Below are 6,655 nucleotides of genomic sequence, written 5' to 3'. Positions count from 1 at the left end.
AGGGGGAACTTTTTAAACTGGTACATTTGAAAAGGATAAACTGAGTGTGCTCAGCTCAGTTTGATTTTCCTCTTTGGCACTAGATTGTGCACAGAGAACATGTGTTCTGCCCAGCTCTCTGCCATGCTGTGAATGAGGCCTGCCCCAGTGAAGCATCACCTGGGACTGGGTGGATGAGTTTCTCTGAGTGTCAGCGGCTTGGTGTTAAGTAGTTCACAACTATACACCATATACTCCAGTATCAACTTTATTAGTAAACAACATGGGATTTTAGGCTTCAAGTGTTTTATTGTGGGAAACAAAGGCATGTTGTTTCCATGGAAGCAAGTTACTTCCTTGACCACTGAGTCAAACTGTCCCTTGTGATTATTGGTGCGGATCACAATCTTGGCTGGGAAAACACACCTGCAGGCAGAACAATAACATATAGAACAGAACAACCTGAGTAACAAGATTTATGAGTATAGTTACTGATTTTTATAATAATAGTTCCAGTAAAGTTTGTTGGTGTTCATCAATCACTAGTTAATATAGAATGAGGTAAGGGTAATAGGTAACTTGATTTTGTGCTGAATGTCACGTATGTTAGGGGTATATATACTACCCCCTCGACTCAATAAAGTTGTATGATGAGCTTGAGAAATCAATGCTCTCAGATCCCCTGAATCCAATCTTTCTTTGTCTTTCATTCCCATTATCTCGAGTCACCGACCAAGACTCTGACAGGTGGCACCCAGACGTGGGGCCCGAGGCAGAGGATTCATCAAGACACAGCAGCGTAGGATCTTCCACCTCTGGATCGGGAACACGGAAAGCTGAAAAGCCTTTTTTAAGGTAAGGAGCATCAAAATTAATTAACCCGGGTAGATTGCTGCTTCATATTATTAAGTTTTGCTTTCCACTAGCATCAGGATATAGGTAATCAACCAGGATGCTTGGAAAAATATTCACAGGTTTTGAAAACACTGTTGCACAGTGTACGCGTCACAGTTAAGACTGCAGATTTGTTAGAATTGTTTGCTTTGGTTCAAAAGCATTGTTATTGGTTTCAACCACAAGGAAAGAATTTGATGAATGTTAAGCAGTGGAGGAAAGTAATGAAAGCATTGTGGAGAGCATATCAGAAAGGAGAGAATATACCTGTATCAGTTTGGGCCTTAGGACAGCATATTGCTGCAGCATTAGATCCTTTGCAGTCTGACGAAGAAGAGATTGTTCTTTTCTCAAGGGAGGAAATGGCTATGAATGATACAGGTAAAGACAGGAACTTGGAGGAGGATCAGGAAGAAGAGGAGTTATTTGAAGTTAAAGACACAAATGTCCGTTCTTAACTAAATCCATGTCGGAACTAAATATTTCTAAGGCAAACATATATCCTAATTTGACTCATGAGGTTCCTTCTGCACCTCCAGAACCTGGAAAAGTACCTAGTGGACTTTTCTCTATGGACCTGCCTTATGTTCATAGCAGCTCTAAGCCAAATCTTGTGCCTGTTACTCCATTAATGAGATGTCTTTTACTGGGATCTAGTCAAGGTGAGCCTCTGGCTATGCAAGCTGTAGCAGCTTTTCCTGTAACTATTCAACAAATTCCTCCTGATGCTCAACACCCACAAGGGCGGTGTCAAGTTTCATCCTGAGCCAAAAACTTTTAAACTATTGAAAGATTTAAAACGGGCAAAGATACTAAATAATGTCCTTGTTAGTGAAATCAGGCTTGTAAGAAAACTCTCTGTTAAAGTGTTAACTAAGATAAGGAAACTATTCTGGCAGCAACTCAGCAACCCCCCTGCTGTCTACATGCCAATGCAGCTGTGGGCTGGTGGGGGTTAATAGAGTTAAGACACTGAAAAAAGAGAAAAACATGGCAACATTGGTGTTCTGTTTTATTTCCATGCTAATTCTAATTGGGCTTATTTAACCAAGATAATAAAATTAGTACATAATTTTTATCAAGGTTTAAAAAGGAATTTTCAAGTTTAAATCAAGAGTTTACTCCTGAACTTCAAGTCTCAGTATAGTCTTACAGAGTAATAATCCAAAAATGTGTGTTAACGGTCTGTCTAAACTGCTAAATTAGAGTTTTAACTACATTTATGCTGCTCAAGTTATCTTAACTGATTGCTGATAACTAATATAAATGTTTCCAAGCACAAGCTTGCATGTTACAGGCAACATGGATTCCAGAAGAAATCTTAAGAAGTGCTATTTAAAATGTGATATAATGGAGAGCTTAAAAGCAGCTATACCAAGAAAGTAAGAATTATGAGTTAATTGTAAACTGTATGTTTCTTTTACTGTGCTGTGATTGTTCTGTTTTTTCATTCAATTTCAGTGTATATTTTGATACCTCTTGATGGTAATATAAATTAATAAAAATTTATAAAAGAGCTCTATTCAAATGGCCAAAAATTAAATAAGCGCTTATATTAATACATAAGTTTAAATGTTAATAAGATCTCTACAATGATAAAAATTGTAAGTCTTGATTAACAAAATTATTGTAAGTCTTTTTATAAAAAGTTGTTCTTGCCTAGATTGAAATGAATAGCTTATTTTTCTTCACAGGATAATATGAAGGATGTAAAACTTAAATGAATATTAAAGAGGTTAAAAGTTTGTGAAAATGCTAACTGAAATTTAATAAGTTTTTGCAAAAAAGTGTGTTTTGCCCTAAAGTAGGATGGCTAATTTTCATAAACTCTTGGAATAGAAAGTATTGTGGTAACTTTAAGTAAAAAAAAAAAAAAAAAAAAAAAAAATGTGTTCTGTGAAAGTAACATTTGTCTTATAATGATATAATTATAGTCTATATGGTTATAAATAATTATAAAAAGTCTTATGAAGCATTGTTTAAATTAAAGTGTTTAAGTGGCTAATTCTAAAAGGTCATTATTAAACAAACCTGAATTAATAATAATAATAAAAGGTAATTTTATAACAGAAAAGCTTGGCTGCAGCCAGCCTCCTTTGGCAACTTGCTTCTAGGAAACTGTTTCTGATATTGCATGCTACTAAGTATTTAAAGTAAAGAAAAGTTTATTATTTTAACAAGCTTGTTAAGTGTTGATGGTATTATGTCATAAGAAGTTTGCTTGATAACTTCGTATGTGGGCTATATGAAATGTGTTTTTATTATTAAGGAAACAGGAAATGATTTTGTCCTAAGATAAAATGATTGGTTATTAAGAAAGAGTAAAATATGGTACAAAACCTGAGTGAATACTAAAAGTGCAGAAGGTTCATAGAAAAGAAATTTTTATAATTAAAGTTAAATAAAATTTGATGGGTCTATCTATAAAATTTTAAAAGCTTTAATATCAAGTAATATACTAATGCAAAGTTAAAATTTTGTTCTCTCTCAAAGCCTCTCAAATCATTAATCTCTTTTGGTAAAAGTTTTTATCCTCAATAATCAGTATACGAAGAAAGTCTGTTTTATCAAAATAGCTTCTTGTGCTTTAACCTCATCATTTCCTCGGTGTTCCAAGAAGGAAAAGTTTTATCTCTTTTATAGGAACATAATGTTCAAAACTGCTTTCTCAAAATCAAATCCTGAAGTAGCCTTTTATTCCAAACTAATTATAAAAGATATGTTCTTTTACCTTGAAAGAAAAATTATAAGTTGAATAAAAGGTGTTTTAAAGTGTTATAAAATTAACAAGTTTTTTCTTTCCTTTAACCCTCTGTTAATTAAAGTTATATGAGTAAAAGGTTTCTATAAATGCTTAAAAGTGTATAAAGTTACCAATATTTCAGCATAATATTAAAAAGAAAAGTACAATGTGGTTAACTATGGTTTTAATTATTGTAAGAGTGTGTGTCACAGAAACAACCTCTTGTCATAGATTAAAGTAACAACACTGTAGTATGCAGCAATCCCAAACACTGCTAGTTGCAAAAAGTTAATGTCCAGCTGTGTTGCTATCACTTAGTTTTAAAATTTGCTAAGACTTTCTTTAGTGTCTTCTTAGACAAATCAAGCCAGCTACATTCCTCTATCTGTAAAAAACCCAACAATAAACTTTTGCAGTGCTTTTCAGGGCTATGTGCATAGCCCAACTATCTTGTACAGTATTTACTGATAGTAATAGTAAAAAAAAAACAACAAAACAGCATCCTATTTACATTACACATATACGTTCTCATACCTCTTTGCCTGGTCCTATGACGGCAAGTAATGCCTGAGCTGATTTATTAGTGGGGTGTTTACAAAGTGCTCGTGATTACCATGCTTTAACTCACATTAATGCTAAAGGCCTGCGAAATAAATATCAAAAGTTAACAAGACTACAAGCGCAGGAAATTATTCGTACTTGTCCTACCTGTGGACCACTAACAGCAGTGCCTTTTCAGGCTGGAACTAATCCCAGAGGCCTGACTCCTAATCATTTATGGCAGATGGATGTTACTCACATTCCATCCTTTGGTAAACTACAATATGTTCATGTTTGTATTGACACTTATTCTCATTTCATGTGGGCTACTGTTCAAAGTGGGGAATGGTTTCATCATGTTCGCTCACATCTCTGGTCTGCTTTTGCTGTGATGGGATGCCCTCTAAAAATTAAAACTGATAATGGACCCTCTTACATTAGTAAATCCTTTGCTTCCTTTTGTGGGAAATATGCTATTGAACATGTTACCGGCATTCCCCATAATCCTACATGTCAAGCTATTGTTGAAAGATGCCATCATACTCTCAAGACTATGCTTTTAAAACAAAAATGAGGAGATGATGGTATGATATCACCTAAAGATCAATTAGCTAAAGCTTTATTTACCTTAAATTTTCTTAACGTTTATGATTCTATGACACTGGCTGAATGTCATTTTGGACATTCTCAAAAATCCACAGAAATTGCAGAATCTGAGAATCAACCAGTATTTTGGCAAGATGTTTTAAGTAATGAATGGAAAAAAAGGCAGGGTTAAAGTATTGGGGGGAGGTTATGCTCTTATCATTTCAGAAAATGGAGAAGAAATCTGGTTTCTGGCAAAAAGGATTAAACCTAGGACTGAAGAAGTAGAGTCTTCTACACATATGGATCTTACTGATAGTGAGTGAAACCGGCAATGGTAATTACACATATTGCGCTTATATCCCTAATCCCCCATTACTTCGAGTGTTAACCTGGAAAGATCCTTCTTTTCCTGTTTATTTGAATAAAACTCATATATTTCCTGGACCCATGGGTAATAGACTACCACTTAAGCCACGGAAGAAGGACAAAGGATTTATAATCTCCTTTTTCCATTTGATTTCCGATCTCTTTGCATTGGCAATCGCCCACCATGTATGGCTGTGAAAAATAGAACTATGATCAATTTTAGCCATAATAATACAAAATCTTTGGCAACTTTATTCCCATCCTATCAATACCAAGAATATAAGTATCCAAGTTATAGTTGTCCTAAGAGGAATGCTGGTGATATGCAAAGATGGTATGAATGCCATATGGGAAGAGGATCTGTCATTTTTAATGATTCCTATGGAATAGTTTGGAAAGTGCCCCTATGGGGAATCCCAACAAATATAAGGGCAGATTTATTTGGTATGGTATAAATAGCATGGGACAACAAATTAGTAATATGCAGTATCCCTTTCATGAATCCCTTGATTTGGATGAGAAAATAATTTTTACCAAAATAATAGTGAGTGGAAAAATATAGGGAAATGGGTTCCTTTTCCATGGTGCAATAGCACTGAAGTCCATGATCAAAAAAAAATATGGAAAGTCTTCTTAAGAGTGGCATCTACTTCTGAATGGAAAGGTAATAAAAGTATGGATCGACAATATTTACATTTAGATCAAATTCATCATTTTCAATCATGTGTCAGAGATCCATATGTGTTTGTGGTAGGGATGGCTACCATAATAGAACAAAATGCTTTGTTCTATAAGGATGGCACTTTGTATACTTGCTTGTCTGAGAATATTTTACAGAATGGAAATATTATCACCATGGCTCGCCGAAGACGAGGAGTGTGGATCCCGGTGAAAATGAATCGGATGTGGCAGTCATCTCCTGAATGTCATCTTCTTTTCCACCTGGCTAAAGGACTGTTGAAATGATCTAAGAGATTTTTGGGACTTCTCACAGCTGGCATTCTTGGCCTCATTGGTGTCATCACTGCTGCTGCCACTGCTGCTGTTACATTGCATGAGACAGTGCAGACACAGCAATATATGCATGATTGGCACAAGAATGCAAGTGACTTATGGCATAGTCAGGAGCACATTGATGAAGGACTTAATAACAGAGTTGGTGATTTGGAATCTGCTGTTTTACACTTAGGAGATCAAGTTTATAATTTGAATTTGTTAAGAGGATTGAAATGTGATTGGAATGAAAGTAATTTTTGTATTACTCCTTTGGATTATAACATTTCTATGTTTCAATGGAATAAGATCAGAAATCATTTGTTAGGACACAAAGGAAATATGTCATTAGAAATTGAGGAATTGCAGAAAAAGATTTTAGAAATGTCTCATAATCAGATATACGTAGATAATGATAAGGACATCTTTAATGATTTGATTTCACATTTAAATAAGTTTAATCCTGTTGATTGGTGGAAGTCTCAGCATTTCTTATCTGCCTTAGGAATAGGGATATGTGTATTAATCCTGTTGCTCATGGTTGTCGCTTGC

At 34.8% G+C, this 6,655-nt stretch overlaps 1 long non-coding RNA gene across 1 annotated transcript; it reads left to right on the top strand.

Moving 5' to 3' along the window:
* Positions 1 to 294: 294 nt before the first annotated feature.
* On the top strand, positions 295 to 6,403 carry LOC131277925 (uncharacterized). Its single transcript, XR_009184984.2, has 2 exons — positions 295 to 834; positions 4,970 to 6,403. It is a non-coding gene; the product is annotated as an uncharacterized lncRNA (long non-coding RNA).
* The last annotated feature ends 252 nt before the right edge of the window (positions 6,404 to 6,655 follow it).

Source organism: Dasypus novemcinctus, chromosome 1 (genome assembly GCF_030445035.2).
Source record: "Dasypus novemcinctus isolate mDasNov1 chromosome 1, mDasNov1.1.hap2, whole genome shotgun sequence".
NCBI lineage: Eukaryota > Metazoa > Chordata > Mammalia > Cingulata > Dasypodidae > Dasypus > Dasypus novemcinctus.
The sequence above is the reverse complement of the archived record's forward strand: the minus strand, read 5'-3'. Positions and strand labels throughout refer to the sequence as shown.